Genomic DNA, 18,565 nt, shown 5'->3' with positions numbered 1-18,565 from the left:
GGGGAGGGGGTGACAATGTAGCATGGAGATGGCCAGGAAGTCATGAAGAAGCCTAGACTGAGGCCAGATAAGATGAAACTACATAATCAGAGCCCAAGGTGGTTCCAGGGGAGGAGTCCAAAGTCCTGCTGGCAAGAAGGCAGAGATAATAGCCTGAGAGGGGAAGGGACTGTGTGGAAATGTTTGGAAAGACTTTATAAATGGTTGTTGTTGCTGCTGCTGTTTGTCCTTCATTTTTGAAGAAGTCATAAGGGTGATGTCCTGTGAACAAATTGGTTTTAAGTGAGGCAGAGTTGCACAAAGTCCTCAGCCTCACTCTCTTTTCCAGAGTCATCAAAGTCCAGTGGCAAGAAAGAAGTCAAGATGACCAAAGATGGCCTGAGATTCCGTGAATGACCTTGGCATCTTCAATGTCTGACCAATTATAAATGATAAACTACATACAAATATGAGATACTGCAGATATAGTCCAAAGTCACATAGCTATGAATGGAAAACCCCAATCAAGTCATGAAATAATAGAATACTCCCCCGCTAAACCGCCTTACCTTCATTTTCTAGATTTTTTTATGGGGGAACAAAGTATATTTCAAGCAGGCTCTGTCCGTTCATAGAGAATAGTTTTTTGGACAAAGGAAGGAGAAGCAACAAAAGTGGTTGGATTAAATGGAGTAGATATTTTTAAAATGTTTAGATCTTCAAGTTTTTTCTTTCTTTTTAAGTTCCTTGAAGACAGGGATTGCACTGGTTTGTATCTGTGTATTGCTAGCACTAATTAATGTCTCTCATATTGCAAGGGCTTAATAAATATTTATTAAATGGAATTGAATTTTTCTTTCCCCATCCAATTTTTGACACAACCCATACAATTTTGGCCTTCTCTTTCCCCACAACCAGGTTGTGAAGGAAAAACATAAATAAGCCAATGTGATTTAAGGAAAGAACTTTGGTTATAGTTTCAGAGCTGGGTTTGAGTCATAACTGTCCTTGGCAAGAGTGGTACCACAAGCAAGTCAATTCATTTATCTGAATCTGTTTCCTTATATATAAAATCAAGATAATAATATTAACACTTCAGGACTACTTGGAAGAAGATACTTTCTAGGCTATAAAGGGTTGTATAGATGAATGATTATTATTATGTAAATTGCTTCAAGGTTCTCTTGGGGAAAAGCACAAAAAATAGGAATGAGCAACATTAATCAAGAAAGGAATAATTCTCTGGGGTTAGCATTAGCGTCTTGTTTTATTATAATAGTTAATTGTTTTTTTAATTGAAAATTATTGATACATTTTGTTTTTTACATTCTCCAACAAAGAAACCTACCTATAAAATAATGCCCCTGAAAAGTTAAGGAAAAACATGTAATTATGATGGATGACTCATACCACTTTATACTTCTATAATTTGTCTAATGTTAATAGAAAATAAGGGTTTATTTCTTAACTTTGATCATATAAGGCATGAGCGCAAAACATTCTAGGCAAGCCTATGTCTGGGATGGAGCCTCCTCCCCTATATGTCTTCTTTCCTTTGATAATGTGTGCTTGTGAGATCTCAAAAGGCAACTGATATATGCCTCTCCCAGAGCATCCAAGCAGTATGGTATTAGCTACCAGATTAGGTGCAGCAGAAACAGCAGCGCAGGTAGACTGGCTAATAGGGGAAGAACTGCCCACAGAGAAAAAGACCATGGGGGAGAAAGAGTTCATAGAATGGTGTTGATTGGACTATACTCAGGGGATCCAATTTGTAAAATAGCTAATGAGCAGCCCAACAAAAAAAATTTCCCAATGAGGTTTGAATACTAACCTCTCTTCAGATTGCTAACAATTCTTAACTGCTTAGCATTTCCTTTTCTTTGTGAAGGAATGTACATTCCATGCCAGCTTTATTCTACTCTGGGTACCCTTTTACTTTCTCCACCCCTATTGGAGGACCTTTTAGACTAGAACCAAAAACAGAATTGTTTCTCAGGAATTTGAGGTGGTAGTAGAATTAAAGCACTAGGAGCTTGATTCCCTCGATTGAAGAGATAGGTCCCCCTAGTACAATGAATTGAAGGTGAGCTATCAAGGCAAATGAAGAACAGAGAATGGCAAACTTTACAGTCCCTGTGGCCTCATTCTAGTAGTTCCTGGCTAGCCAATGTGTTGACTATGTCTATGTCTATGTTTATGTCTACATCCTTTGAAATCAATAAAGATCAATGTGTATCAATATAGACATAAAGATATAGATATTATATATAGGTATGAGGGTAGAGATATATCATATGTAGATATACCAATATGTAACTGTGATAATTTCTATAAGTTGTCCATCTAACTTTATATCACAACTAGGCAATAGTTGTTGTTCATCCACATGGTTTTTCCTGTCTGGATGGTTAGACTGAGCTCTTTTGAATGATTATAAATCTCTTTCAGGAAGCTCTGAAAAATTCCTGGGCCTGATTCAACAGAAACATTTTGAGGACTTCATCATCTATCAGGATAGACTTAAATTCTATGTAAGCTTCTCCCAGAAATGAAGGCCCAACCTTTTATTACCAACAGATACCTGGTGTTATGTGTATGGTTAAGACACATGGAACACAATATCTGGAGTATTGAAGATCACAGAGAGGGCAATGGAAAGGCGTATGATGGTTGTGAGCAAGCTGTTATCTACAGCAAAAAGGGAGCTTGGAAGAAGATCTGGAATAAAGTATGTCATCAGCAAGATGTAGGATTGAGAAGGAATATACTCTGGTTTGTGTTGAGGTTAAAGGGTGGCGGAGAGCTTGATGTCAGGAGAAAGTAAGGAAGGATTCTAGCATGTTGGGTGAATCTTCTCTGGAAACTTTATTGAAGGATATGGAAAAAGGTCACATGCAGGGCCATATATCTATGACATTGATCTGTATAATTAGGGGTGAACATCTATATTGCTAAGATAAAAGACACATTTGAGTTTAAATTATCACAAATATGACTGTTACAAATATTTTTGTATGTATGTGTCTTTTCTTGTCAATAACCTTCTTAACATATAGTCCCAGTTGTGGGATGTCTGAATCAAAGCATGTGAACAATATAGTAATTTTTCTTGAATAATTCCAAATCATTTCCTGGATGAATTGCACCTATCCATAGCTTTAAATTCTAGAAGCAAATTTCCATATCTTTTAACATCTTTTCTAAATTGATGGAGGAGAGGTGACATTTCTCCCATTATTAGCGATTTGAACCAATTTTCCATATAGTTATTAAAAGTCACTATTTATTTTGATGAAAACTTCATATACTTTGACTACTGTGTCACTTCACTTTAGATTTTGAATGGCAAGCTTTTATTAGGGATTTTAATGCAAAGGTTTTATCCCCATCTTTACCTTTTCTTCTGATTCTAGCTGCATTGATTTTTATTTGTGAAAAAATCTTAATTTCATCTATTTCCTCTAATATTGATTTGTTAAATATTTGACCACAGTATGCATTTTGTAGGTCTTAATTTTCTAGTTCATCTGATCTATTTTACTATTTTACATCCATTACTAGTTTTGTTGCATGCTTGTTTGTTTTTTAATAACTATTTCTTTGCAATATAGTTTGAGGACTGGGACTACTTCCAAATATTTTTTTTAAAAATATATCATTCAATATTTTTACCTTTTATTCTGTCAAATAAATGTTATTATTACTCTGTTTAATTCTATAAAATTTACATTAAACAACTTCATTGCTAGGGTGCCAAATCTGTAGAATACTTTAGGTAATTGCATCATCTTTCATATATTGGTGTTATCCAGCCATAAACATTGACTCTGTGACCAATAATTTTAGTCTTCCTTTATTTCTATAAAAATATTTTGTAGTTGTACAATACTTATAAGTCCTTTGTATGTCATGGTAGTTTAAATCATACACTTAATCAATTTTGCTGTGATTCTAATTGAAATTTCTCTTCCTGTCTTTTCTTCCTGAGTTTGGTTAGTAATACATCAAAATCCTGATGACTTTTTACAGGTTTATTTTTTATCTTGCTATTTTACAGAAGTAGTTTTCTCAGTACATAGCTTTGTTTTTTCCTAAGCCTCACTAAGGAAACAATAATACCATCTACAAATAGAAAAAATTTTGACTCCAATTTGCCAGTGATTATTCTTTTAAGTCCTTTTGCCTGTCCCATTGCTATTTCTTGCACAATGTTAAATAATAATAGAGACAAGGGACATTCTTGTTTCATCCCCATCTTATTGGAAAGCTTCCAAATGGTTCTATGTTACGAATAAAATGCTAGTTCTTTACATTAGGTAGATGCCACAGATGGTCTAAGAAAAAAATTCTTGGTGAAGCCAAGATGGTGGCTGGGAAGCAGGGACATGGCTACAGCTCTTCCCCAGGACCCTCCAAAAACCTATAAAAATGGCTCTGAACAAATTCTAGAACTGCAGAACCCATGAAATAGCAGAGGGAAGCAGGGCTCCAACCCAGGACAGCCTGGATGGAAGCTGGGTAAGGTCTATCACACGGAACTGGGAGTGGAGTGGAGCAGAGCCCAGTGTGGGCTGTGCACGGACCAACCAGACCGGGAACCAGGTGGAACAGGCCCTAGCACCTGGAATCAGTGAGCTGTGGCAGGTACCAGACTTGTCAATCCACAAACACCAAAGACAACAGAGAAGGTTAGTGGGGAAAAAACTGCGGAGACAGAGTGAAAGGAGTTCCTGGTTCGGCCAACACCCTGGGAGCAGCAGAGGTGGTGCAGCTACAGAACTACAGCTGTGGTTGCTCCCAGCCCCAGGCCCACTTGGTGGGAGGAATTAAGTGGCAGATCAGAGCAGGAGTGCAGAGCCTGCCTAGATCTGAGTCCAGTCCAGGTTGGCGGTTCTTGGGAAAGGAGAGGTGCTGGTGTGGCAGAGCTTGCTGTGTAGAAATAGCTCTGAAAACAACAGTGCAGCCTCTCAAGCTTGGGACAAAGTACTCTATATTCTACGAGCAATCATACCCTGATGAAACATTCAAGGGTCAAGTAGTTGGCTGGGAATATGGCCAGGCAGTGAAAATGGACTCAGATTCAGATTCAGACTTCGGAATTTTTCTTTGGTGACAAAGAAGACCAAAACATACAGCCAGAAGAAGTCAACAAAATCAATGAGCCTATATCAAAAATCTCCAAGAAAAACATGACCTGGTCTCAGTCCACGGAAGAGCTCAAAAAGGATTTGGAAAAGCAAGTAAGAGAAGTAGAGGAAAAATTGGGAAGAGAAATGAGAGTGATGCAAGAAAACCATGACAAACAAGTCAATGTCTTGCTAAAGGAGACCCAAAAAAATACTGACAAAAATAACACCTTAAAGAATAGAATAACTCAAATGGCAAAAGAGCTCCAAAAAGCCAATGAGGAGAAGAATGCCCTGAAAGGCAGAATTAGCCAAATGGAAAAGGAAGTCTAAAAGACCACTGAAGAAAATACTACCTTAAAAATTAGATTGGAGCAAGTGGAAGCTAGTGATTTTATGAGAAATCAAGATATTATAAAACAGAACCAAAGGAATGAGTAAATGGAAGACAATGTGAAATATCTCATTGGAAAAACCACTGACCTGGAAAATAGATCCAGGAGAGATAACTTAAATATTATTGGACTACCTGAAAGCCATGAGCAAAAAAGAGCCTAGATATCATCTTTTAAGAAATTATCAAAGAGAACTGCCCTGATATTCTAGAATGAGAGGGTAAAATACAAAATAAAAGAAGCCATCTCTAGAAAAAGATCCCCACCCCCCAAAACTCCTAGGAATATTGTAGCCATATTCCAGAGTTTCCAGATCAAGGAGAAAATAGTGCAAGCAGCCAGAAAGAAACAATTTGAGTATTGTGGAAACACAATCAGGATGATACAAGATCTAGCAGCTTCTACATTAAAGGATCGAAGGGTTTGGAATATGATATTCCAGAGGTCAATGGAGCTCGGATTAAAACCAAGAATCACCTGCCCAGCAAAACTGAGTATTATACTCCAAGGCAAAATATGGATTTTCAATAAAATAGAGGACTTTCCAGCTTTCCCAGTGAAAAGACCAGAGCTGAATAGAAAAACTGACTTTCAAAAACAAGAATCAAGAGAAGCATGAAAAAGTAAACAGGAAAGGGAAATCACAAGGGACTTACTGAAGTTGGGATGTTTTATTTACATTCCTGCATGGAAAGATGATATTTGTAACTCATGAAACCTATATATATATATATATATATATATATATATATATATATATATATATATATATATATATATATATATATATAGACAGAGGGCGAGTTGAATGTGAAGGGGTGATATCTAAAAAAAATAAAATTAAGTGGTGAGAGAGGAATATATTTGGAGAAGGAGAAAGTGAGAGATAGAATGGGGTAAATCATCTCACATAAAATTGGCAAGAAAAAGCAGTTCTATTGGAAGGGAAGAGGGAACAGGTGAAAGGGAAGGAGTGAATCTTGCTCTCATCAGATTTGACTTAAGAAGAGAATAACATACATTTAATTGGGTATCTTACCCTACAGGAAAGTAGGGGGAAAGAGGATAAGAGAGGGGGGAAGACAGAAGGGAGGGCAGACCACAGGAGGAAGTAATCAAAAGCAAACACTTTTGAAAAGGGACAGACAAGAGATAAAATTGAATAAAGAGAGACAGGAATAGGATGGAGGGATATATAGTTAATGTTTCACAACATGACTGTCATGGAAATGTCTTATGTAAGGATACACATGTGGCCTATGTTGAATTACTCACATTCTCAAGGACAGTGGGTGGGGAGAGAAGAAGGGAGAGAATTTGGAACTCAAAGTTCTGAAAACAAATGCTCAAAAAAAGTTGGTTTTGCACACAACTGAGAAATAAGATATACAGGCAATGGGGTATAGAAATCTATCTTGCCCCACAAGAAAGTAAGGAGAAAGGGGATATGGGGGAATGGGGTGACAGAAGAGAGGGCAGACTGGGGAAAGGGGCAATCAGAATATATGCCATCTTACGGTGGGGGGAGGGTTGAAATGGGGAGAAAATTTGTAACTCAAAATCTCATGGAAATCAATGTTGAAAACTAAAAATATTAAATAATAAAAGAAAAATAAAAGTAAGAAATAAGCATCATTGGAAGAATTTGGATCTAAGTTCTATGATTACGTAGTCTGTGTTCTTCCTACTATGCTACATTACTTCCTTTAGCATTATTTTTTTAAAGCCCAGAACATTTTTATATTTCTCCTTTTATTTCTGAGTTCTTTGAGGTTATTTACTTTGGTTAATAGAGACCTTATTTGATCTTATTCTTCTGCTCTTTTGGTTCTAATATTTCTTGTTTTGTCTCTGCATTTTTATATTCTCTCTCTTCCATTCTCATATTCAGGGTACTTACTGTGTTATATTTTTCCTGCTTTTTTCTCCAAACTTCTTTGTGAAGTTCTGATTTTTTTTGTTTTATTTGGAAGCTTCTTTTTCCTGTCTTTATCACATTCTGTCTTTTATGAAGTTTTTCAACTTCTCTAGAGTTTTCTGCGATAGTTCCTTTCTCTTTTTCAGGTATTCCACTTGTAGTTATTACAGATTTATTACCTAATCTTTTTTTAAAGAGAATTCTGTATCCTTCTACTCAATAGTCTTTTTCACTATATTAGGTCTTTTCCTGAGCACTCATTTCTTTAGACTCCCTGATAGTTTTCTAAAGGTTTTTATTCCTCCCTTTTGTTGAGGTTGTTTCTTCCTTTATTTGGTAGGTTACCTCAGTGTTTAAAGGTAATGAAAAGGAGGGGCGATCTTTCATTCAGCCATCTCGCAAGAACTCTTTGTTATTTGGTTAAAAAATAATCTGTCACTGAGCTTTAGAAGACCATGACTGAAATCATAGATTTCCCACTTCTAACCCACAAAGAATAGGGTGGTTCTACTCTCTGGCTCCACCTAGAGAAAATGGATCAGTTTACAGGGTTGCTATCATTATTCCTTTTGCCCTCTGTGGAGAGAGAGCTATATCAGGGTGATGTTTTAAGTAATCACCCTTTCAGATCATAATGCCAGAGGCCTCAGAATTTGTTGCTCATGTTTCTTTCTAGCGTCCAAGATTCTGGATCGTTAATGAGGATCTCTCTTGCCAGTTGGATTTGGCCAGAGCTGAAAAAAATCATTAGTTCAAAACACATAAAATCATAAAATGTCAGAAAGTTAAGGATCTTAGAAAGGACCAAGTCCAATCCCCTAATTTTACATGTAATGAAACTGATGCTACAAGAGACCAAATTACTTTTCTGAGGTAATAGTTGATGACAGAGCTAAGGTTATAACCCCAGTTCTCCTGACTCCATTTCTAGTATGATTTTGACTGCACCACACTGCCTTGTAATAACTGGCTATGGATCATGGCCAACACCACAGAACCTTCAGAAAAGCCTGGCCAATCTATCCTCAGTCTCTCTAAGAGGCAGAGTCAAATATGCCAAAAGTGCTGACCCAGAGGAAAACTAATGACATGATAACACCTTTGGTTCCCATCTGTCAGCTACTCTGACCCATAATAATGTCACCTTCTTTGTGCAGATAAGAAAACAGAGTATCAAAGAGGTATTAAAAATGTGCACATAATTACATACCTATCAAGTGGCTTATGTGGGTTTAGAACCTAGGTCTTCTCACTTCAAATCCAAGATTCTTTCTGCTCTACCAGATGGCCTCATAGAGGTTTCTCCTGTGGAGTTTGCCTACAAGGCATTAGTTTCCAATAAATTTCAATAAGTTTTGCAAAAAGAATAGCCTTAGTTAGATTCTGTGTCCTAATTTGAGGCCCAGGAAAAAATCTGGTTTCAGTAAGTACGCCACAACTAGCAATCACTTCTTACCACTAACCAATTAGCTAGCAAGAAAGGAAAACAAATTAACTGCCTCAATACAAAAAATGTATTACCAGCTTGACTGAATCTTCTAGTTTTAATGAAAGATTTTAGAGGGCTGAGCAACCACAGAATCACTGGTACAACCACTTTCATCCCATTTAAAATAATTTTGAACTGCTGTGTAGCAACAAAGACCATATTTACATAGTGTACTGTAGTTGACAAAGGTCTTTCCTTATAAAACTTTTAGTGTCAGAGAAGAGAATTAGGGCTTAGAGAAGAAAAATAACCCTGAGATCACACAACTAGTAAGATTCAGGATCTGATCTAAGTTTTCAAACTTCGAGTTTAGGTGGCATCCCACTAGGGCCATAACTAGAATGAAGCCATGAGGCCTTTAGCCCTGACTAATGAGTCCATGGAGAGCAGAGCACACTTCCTCCCACAGAAGTACACTCCTGCCCTGAGGCTATTTATCACATCTTGTCATTCCAAACCATATTTACCACAAGCCAGGGTGCTCTGGAGCCTGCATGAACAGGCTCTCTCAAGATCTGATTATTAAATTTCCAATGTCATGATAACACCTTGAAAATCACCATTGGGACTTTATTGTTTATTTAAATTGTTTAGACCTAAGAAAGGCCCCCAGAAAATGGGAATAATGCAGATTAAATTTAAAAATGTGTATATTTTTTCCCCCAGAGAGCTGTCTTTGCCAGCTTACCTTGGCCCTTGGAATTCAGAAATCGAAGGGAACATCAGCTGCCTCTCATGGAGTATCAATAGTACTACCCAAGTGTGATGAGAGGAAATAGGAAAACCTTCACTGCCTCAATGTTGCTGCTAATTTAGAGTAACTTGTTAGTCTAGACAAATTGTGGGTGCTCAGTTCAGTCTGGATATAAACAGCCATAGCTCTCCCTGTCTAACAAAAATCATTCTTACTGTAAGTATTGCATTTTAATGTCAGCTGCTTGCAATATACCAATCATCTTTCTCACAAGTGGATTCAATCATAGATAGAACAAGCTTGATTAATCCTTAATTAGGCTATAGAGACATAGACTTAAATTTCCTTTTCACATAGCATTTGATTGAGTGAACAATAAAAATAATTCACAGTGATATAGGGTTTGTGCTTATAAAAGGCCTTTACATTTCTTATTTCATCAGTTCCTCTTAAAAATTCTAAAAGATAGAAAGGACAGAGGCAGAGCCAAGATGGCAGAGTAAAGGCAGGGACTTACCTGAGCTCTCCCTCAAATCTTCCAAATACCTTTAAGAAACAACTCCAAACAAATTCTAGAGTAGCAGAATCCACAAAAAGACCTAGTAAAACACATTTCCAGCCCAAGAAAACTTGGAAGGTCCACAGGAAAGGTCTATTGCACCAGAGTCAGGAGAGGAGCTCAGTCCAGAGCAGGCTGTGCCAGCACAGACCAAGCCCCAGCAAACTTAGAGCAGGCCTCGGGCAACAGAATCACTGGCATCAGTGGTGGTTTCCAGACCTCTCAGCCCACAGACACCAAGGATGGCTTGGAGGGTCAGCAGGAAGGTTTGTTGGACCTGGGTGAGAGTAGAACCAAGTCTAGCACAGGCCACACCAGCACAACCCCTGCCACAGCAAACCAGGAGCAGTCTTGGGAGTGATTAAATCAGCAGCAGCAGCAGCAGCTGCTTCTGGAGCTCTCAGCCAACATATGGTAAGGGGGTCAAGCAACTGATCAGTAAGAGATTACAGGATTTTCTTTGCTAGCACTGATGTAGGACTCTGTTGCTTTCCCCATGCTTGGATCTGGGTCATAGTCCTGGGTGGCAGTCCCAGGGCAAGGAGGAGCATTGGCATAGTAGAGCTTGCAGCAGCAGTGGAGAAGAGACCCTCCTCAGAGTTACAGGAAAGAAAAGAGTGCTTGTGGTTGCTCACAGACCAGGAGAGTAGTAAACACCTCTCCTTACCACCTTGGAAGAACTGAAAACTTACATGTCCCTAGAAGTATCTCTGAAAACAATGTCACAAACCCCTGAAGTTTGGCCCTCCACACTGGAAGCAGAGCCCTACCTTAACAAAGAGGTAAAAAGTCAAGTAATTGGCTGGGGAAATGAACAAACAGCAGGGAAAAAAACCTTCTAAGTACAGAATGTTGCCATGGTAACAAGGAAGATCAAAACACACACTGAGAAGAAAACAACAAAATCAAAGCTCCTACATATAAAGCCTCCAAGAAAAATATGGATTGGTCTCAGGCCATGGAAGAGCTCAAAAAAGAATTTCGAAAATCAAGGAAGAGAGGTACAGGAAAAATTGGGAAGAAAAATGAAAGTGATACAAGAAAATCATGAAGTAGAAGTAGAATTGGCCAGATGGAAAAGGAAGTCCAAAAGCTCACTGAAGAAAATAATTCCTTAAAAATTAGAATGGAACAAGTAGAAGCTAATGACTTTATGAGAAACCAAGAAACAATAAAATAAAACCAAAAGAATGAAAAAATAGAAGACAATGTGAAATATCTTATTGGAAAAACAACTACTGACCTGGAAAATAGATCCAGGAGAGATAATTTAATAATTATTGGACTACCTGAAAGCCATGATCAGAAAGAGAGCCTGGACATCATCTTTCAAGAAATTATCAAATATAACTGCTCTGATATTTTAGAACCAGAAGGTGAAATAGAAATTGAAAGAATTCACCAATTTCCTCATGAAAGAGATCCCAAAGTGAAAACTCCCAGAAGTATCTTAGCCAAATTCCAGAGCTCCCAAGTCAAGGAGAAAATATTGAAAGTAGCCAGAAAGAAACATTTCAAATATTGTGGTACCACAGTCAAGACAACACAAGATTTAGCAGCTTCTACGTGAAAGGATGTGAGGGCTTGGAATACGATATTCTGGAGGGCAAAAGAGCTAGGATTACAACCAAGAATCACCTACCCATCAAAACTAAGTAAAATCCTTCAGGGGGAAAAATGGATATTAAATGAGGTAGAGGACTTGCAGGCATTCTTGATGAAAAGACCAGAGGTGAATAAAAAAAAAATTGACTTGCAAATATAAGACTCAAGAGAAGTATGAAAAGGTAAACAGAAAAGGGATATCATGAGGGACTTAATAAGGTTAAACTGTTTACATTCCTACATGAGAAGATGATATTTGTAACTCATAAAACCTTTCTTATCATTAGGGCAGTTAGAATGACTATATATAGACAGGGGGCACAGTTGTGAGCTGAATATGAAGGGATGATATCTAAAAAACAAAATGAAGGGGTGAGAGAGGAATGTACTCAGAGAAAAGGAAAGGGAAAGGTACAATGGGGTAAATTATCTCACATAAAAGAGGCAAGAGAAAGCTTTTCCAGTGGAGGAGAAGGGGGGTAGGTGAGGGTGAGTGAGTGAACTTTGCTCTCATCAGAATTGGCTCAAAGAGGGAATAACATACACACTCAATTGGGCATAGAAATCTATGTTACCCTACAGTAAAATAGGAAAGGAAGGGGATAAGAGGAGGAGGTGATAGAAGGGAAGGCAGATTGGGGGAAGGGATAGTCAGAAGCAAAACACTTCTGAGGAGGGACAGGGTGAAAGGAGAGAGAATAGAATAAAGGGAGGGAGGGAATAGGATGGAGGGAAATACAGTTAGCAATAGTAACTGAAAAAAATTTGAAGCAAGTTTCTGATAAATATCTCATTTCTCAAACATACAGAAAAATGAGTCAAATTTATAAAAATAAGACCCATTGCCCAATTGATAAATGATCAAAAAATGATCAGTTTTCAGAGGTAGTAATCAGAATTGTCTATAGCCATATGAAAAAATACTCTAATTCACTATTGATTAGAGAAATGCAAATTATAAAAATTCTGAGGTAGTAACTATTCGATTGGCTAATAGGGCAGAAAAGGTAAATGATAATGTTGGAGGGTATGTGGGAAAAATGAGGCATTAATGCATTGTCGGTGGAGTTCTGAACTGGTTCAAACATTTTATAGAGCAATTTGGAACTATGCCCAAAGGGCTATAGAACCATGCGTGTCCTTTGACTTAGCAGTACCACTACTAGGTCTGCATCCCAAAAGAGATTTAAAAAAAGGAAAGGACCTATATGTACAAAAAATATTTATAGCAGTTCTTTTCTGGGGGCAAAGAATTAGAAATTGAGGAGATCCACATCAATTGTGGAATGGCTGAACAAATTATGGTATGGGATTATGGTGGAATACTATTGTACTATAAGAAATGATGAGCAGGATGCTCTCAGAAAAACCCAAAAAGACTGACATGAGCTGATGGAAAGTGAAATGTACTGTATACAAAGTAACAGCAATATTGTAAGAAGATCAGCTGTGAATGACTTAGATACTCTCAGAAATACAATGATCCAAGACAACTCTGAGGAACTTATGATGAAAAATGCTATCCAACCCCAGAGAAAGAATTGATGGTATCTGAATACATATTGAAGCATGTTTTTCATGTCCTATGTTTTCTTTCATGAAATGACTATTATGGAAGTGTTTTACACGACTACACATGTATAAACTAAATCTAATTGCTTTCCTTCTCAATGCTGGGTGGGGGTGGGGAGTGGGAGGAGGAATGGAGAGAATTTGGAACTCAAAGTTTTAAAAACGAATGTTGAAAATTGTTTTACATCTAACTGGGGAAAAATAAAATACTAAATAAAAAAGGGAAGAAAGGACAAATATTACTACATCCATATGTAGACAAGGAAACTGAAGCACAGGAAATACTCTTTGACTTGCCTGAGATCACTCTGTTGGATGAGTTGGGACTCAAACTGAGTTTTTCTGATTTTCAGTTTAAGACATTTTGCACTAGAAAGTCATCAGTTTATTATTTTATGGGTCAAAATTGTTAGCTAACATTATAATAGAGTTCTCTAAACTGAAAGATCCTTGCCATAACAACAACATCACCACACAGGAGGGCTCCTAGCACAAGTTCTTTGATCTACTTTTCTAAGGAAAGCAACTTTAAGGGGTTAACAAACTCACTTTAATTAAACATTAATATATCATTCACTTAGTTCAGGGGGAAAAGTCAGCACCTTGAACTTCAGAGAAAACACAAGCAGAAATTATAGGCAGAAATCATATAAACAGCAAAATAACACAAATCAGCAGACAGGCTTCCGCTATCTGCATAAACAGTTACTAGAGAGAGAATCACCATCTGGGTTTTCAAAGCACTGCTTCTAGGAATTGTATTCTGTTCTAGTGACTGCATAATTCTGAGCACCACAGCTTAAGATAGAGCACAAGGATAAATTGGCTAGTGTCTAAAGGAGTTTGATCCAATTCAATAATCCAATAAACATTTGTTAAGCACCTTCTAATACCAAGCACTATACTAAGCACAGGTGGATACAATTAATAAAAACAAAGATAATTCCTGCTCTCAAGGGGCTTATAATCTAATGGGAAGAGACGACATAGAAAATGAGGCATGAAAAGGTTGGGGGACACCAAGGGGTATCTTTTCCCATGGAGTTAAAATCACTTAGAGCAGCAGATGTGGAGTTGAATGAGCTGAGAGAGTCCAGTTTCTGCCCTCTATAAAGGAAGGCATTGGGAGGAGTTTGATACTCCCCTCTTCATCCCTATAATCAAAGGGGAGAGGAAGCTGAGGGAGGTGGTGAGATTCGAATAACCAGGAAGATAAAGTATCTTCTTGATCCATATCATATAAAGATGAGTTGAAGGACGAGGTGGTGGAGGACAAGAATGAAAAGTTGTCATTTAGAAAAAAGATTAGACTTGTTCCCGGGGAACAAAATCAGGAGAAAAGTTTGGAAGTTTCAAAGAGGCAAATTTAGGCTTAAAGGTAGGAAAAATTTTATAATTGTTAGAGTTGACCAAAAGTACAAGATATCACCTCAGGAGCTTATGAATCCCCCTCCTCCTCCTTCTTTTTTTCCTCCTCCTTCTCCTTCCTTCTCCTCTTCTTCCTCTTCTTCCTATTCCTTTTCCCTCCCTACATGTGGTCCCTCTCTCCACTTGGGGCACCATACCCTTACATGTGGGTACTCTGTACATAGGAATATAATTTTTAGTCATCTAATATGTTGTAACATATTTTGGGGTTTGAAGGGTAGACTAAGCCTTTAAACTCAAATCACACTGACTTTCATTTAATGGTCAACAATAGCCCCCAACCCAAGCCTTGGTGACTCACTGTTTAGCTTTTGATGGCTTAAAGTGAGTGTAAATAGCAGTTGTTTTCTGTTCTTGCCAGAAACTCTGGGGATCTTCCCCTCCCAGAACGATATCTATATGATGGAGTATTGGGCCATCTTTTTTTTTTTCAATTCTTAACTAGCCTTTAGTCATTGAATGGATATAGCCTCAGACAAACTGAGACCTAGGAAAGACCTTAATTTAGAAAAGCCAGCATCACCCACTGCATCCTGGGCTATCACCACTTGTCTTCACTTTTGTCTTGCTACTAAACTTCTATGACTGTGGAGGAGAGAGAGAATGAGGAGAGAAAGAGAGCTGATGGCTTAGTGAAGCTCTGCCTCACTGAAGTTCAATTCACGCACAAGTTAAGACATCACTCTCATGACGTCATTGGTCCTCTTTGAGAACAAAGGATGAACAACAATTACAGCCAATAACCTGGAAAAACTTGCCTAACTTAATTTTTTTATTGGAAAAGACCTTGGTGATGGGAAAGATTGAAGGCAAAAGGAAAAGGGAATGGCAGAGGATGAGATGGACAGATAGTGTCATGGAAGCAATGAACATGAAGTCGGACAGACTTTGAGAGATAGTGGAGGATAGAAGGGCATGGCGTGCTATGGTCAATGGGATCATGGAGAAATAGACATGATTAAATTACTGAACAGAAACAAACTTAATTTTTTAAACAGATTCTACCACCCTTTTTAAAAATTAAGATTTATTTTCTCTCCTTCCCATCAACCCTTCCCCTTTGGGAAAAGAAAGAAAGAAAAAAAAACTATTTAAAAAAATATGCCTGGTCAAGCAAACCAGATTCCCAGATTGGCCATATCCACAAAAATATGTCTCATTCTACATATTGAGTCTATCACCCTTCTGTCAGTGTTGAGGTTTTAGGGGTTTAGGGGTGCTCAGGACCCCAAAATATCTAAACAGTGGGTCATGACAAATGAATTTCATCCAAGCCTTTTTACAGCCAAAGAAAAGGACAAAGTTTATTAAAGATTAGCCATATTGTGTAGACTCTTAAGAAATCTCACCATAAGCTAGACCCTTAGGTAATTTGAAACTTTGTGAAGCTTGTATTGACAAGCCAGCCAGATTCAATCGGAGCTGAGCTAGATTGAATCTGAGCACCTTCATGGAGGCAAGATGAGACATATACAGGAAGACCGTGGGAGGGATCTAGGGTGGTCAAGTAGTCTGGGGTGGTGGGAGGAGGGGCTTAGGGAAGGTCTTGATGGGACTGGGGTGACTGGGGGGACTGGGGTGAAGTCAAACTCCAGCAATGGGAGTAAGGGTGGGAAACAGCTGAAGGCTACCTGGAGATGACGGACAATGGAGGGCTAGGCTAGTTTAAGGGTAAAAGATTTGGGTATAGATATTCTGATAGCATCAAGGGTGAGAAGTAGCCGGAAAATGGAGGGCTAGGCTAGGTTAAGAGTAACAGTCATTTGGGCGTGGCAATAATGAAAGGCTTATGGCCTCAGGCAAATGCCTCATCAAGTGGGAAGATTCAAGAAGAGTTCAAGGGGGCTCCCAGGGCCTGTGCCCCTGTTTCCACAAGCTGGCTAGCAGCTTCTGTGGGGGTATAAGATCCACCCACAGCCAGCACCCAGAAAGCTGCAGGCATGCTGGGAAAGCACAGGTTCTTTTGATCTGCTTTAATAAGGAAAGCAAGGTGAAAGGGTTGACGAGCTTACTTTAATCCAGCATACAGACAGCATTCCCTTAGTTCAGGGGAAAAAGCCAGCACACTGAACTTCAGAGCAAATTACAAACATTAACAGACAGAACAAATACAGATTCGTAGTTACCAACATCTAGGTTCAGCCTGGGAGCTCAGAACAAGGGCTGGCCCAGAGTCAAGCATGCCACCACTGCTGTGAGTGAGGGAGCTCCAAAGAACAGACAGCCAACCCCTGGTTTTTATGTCTTTTTCAGCGTAGGGGTGAGTCACATGACCACGTGACCTAGAATCCTCACAAAGAGGTGGACTTAAACCCACGTGGTCTAAGAGCCTCTGCTCTCCAAGACATGTAAACTAGGTCCTCCCTGGAGTTAACCCCACCTTGGGCCCCACCTTAGTCACCAATCCACACCCACTAAGGTTTTACACTTAATAGGGGTTTGGGCCTGGGGCTTAGCACCTGGTAAGACTTAATCAAAGACACTGAATTAATCAAAGGAAACAAAGGCCAAACTCTTCAAAGGCACTTGTTGAGCTAAGTGCTAAGGAGCCCATTTTGATTACCAACATACTATGCCAACAAATTGCATAGTCATGGTCAGGATCTGCCTTTAACAGGAAAACATGGCGTTTTGGGGTACTGGGTTGGTTGAATGTTTCCCTGTTTTTGGACTGCTCTTTGTACTTGGGGTGGCTATGGTTCTGTGCAGCCTCAGGAGCAACAAAGTCCTGATGGAAGTGCTGGGTGTGGTTTCCCAGGGGCCCAGAGCAGGAGATAATCCCTTCTTTCCAGGGCTTAAGCTGATAAGCCTGGCCCGGCAGGACTGTGCTGAAAGGGTGAATGTCTTGAGATCATATTGTATATGGAGTTTTGAAACAGGAGTGGAGAATCCATATATTTTACTGTGAATAGGGCTATAATAATAGATTCATGGACTCCACAAGTATGGCTGATGCTGATAAATGCCGATCTTGTGTGATTAACGGATGAAAGTTTGTATCTGGGGGAAAAAGCCTTGAGGGCAATCCTAGTCTCGATCTAGGATGGGATCCTCTTGGTTTAGTTTTCCCATTGTGTTCCCTTGTACATCTGGGGAAAGGCTGGGAGGACATTCTTAGTCTCTATCTAGGATGAGATCCTCTTGGCTTAGTTTCCTCATTGTGTTCCTTTTGAAAGAAACATTTCCCACCTGAGTTTGGCTCTGATATTGGATCTTTGCATAACTGGAATCTCAACCAAACTGGAGATGATTTTATTTGAAGGATAATAGCCCATACTTGCCTACTCTTTTTGTTCTTTGTTTCGGTTAACCTTGTTGCTAGTTCTGTCTCCTTTAGGCTTAAGCACCCTGCACTTTCCGGTGACTGCCTAAGCATGTAGCATTCTTGGAATTCCTGCCAGCTCGCTAAAGAACTGACCTCTGGAATGGGACTCTTGGGGTAAGGACAACTCTATGTCCAATTTCAGCAAGAAGAAGCTATGGAAAATGAGACCTTCACCCCTTACCCCAAGATTTTGAGCCCCAATCGTTCGAGTGGGGATGAATGATGATACTGTTCTGTGTACTTATTTTGTATTATCCTTGCTGTATTGTTTTATTGTTATGATATTATTGATCCTATGTAATGGATACAAAGATCTAGGGCTGGACATCTGAATTGTAAAACAAGTATTTTGGGAATGATTGATTGACAAGATTATCTTGCTGGGACCTAGGGGTGGGTCATGTTTTTGTTGTAAACAAATATTTGGGAATGTCACTGAATGATATGTTTTGCTTTGTTGTGAATAATATGT

Source organism: Trichosurus vulpecula, chromosome 1 (assembly GCF_011100635.1).
Source record: "Trichosurus vulpecula isolate mTriVul1 chromosome 1, mTriVul1.pri, whole genome shotgun sequence".
NCBI lineage: Eukaryota > Metazoa > Chordata > Mammalia > Diprotodontia > Phalangeridae > Trichosurus > Trichosurus vulpecula.
This window is presented reverse-complemented; position numbering follows the sequence as displayed.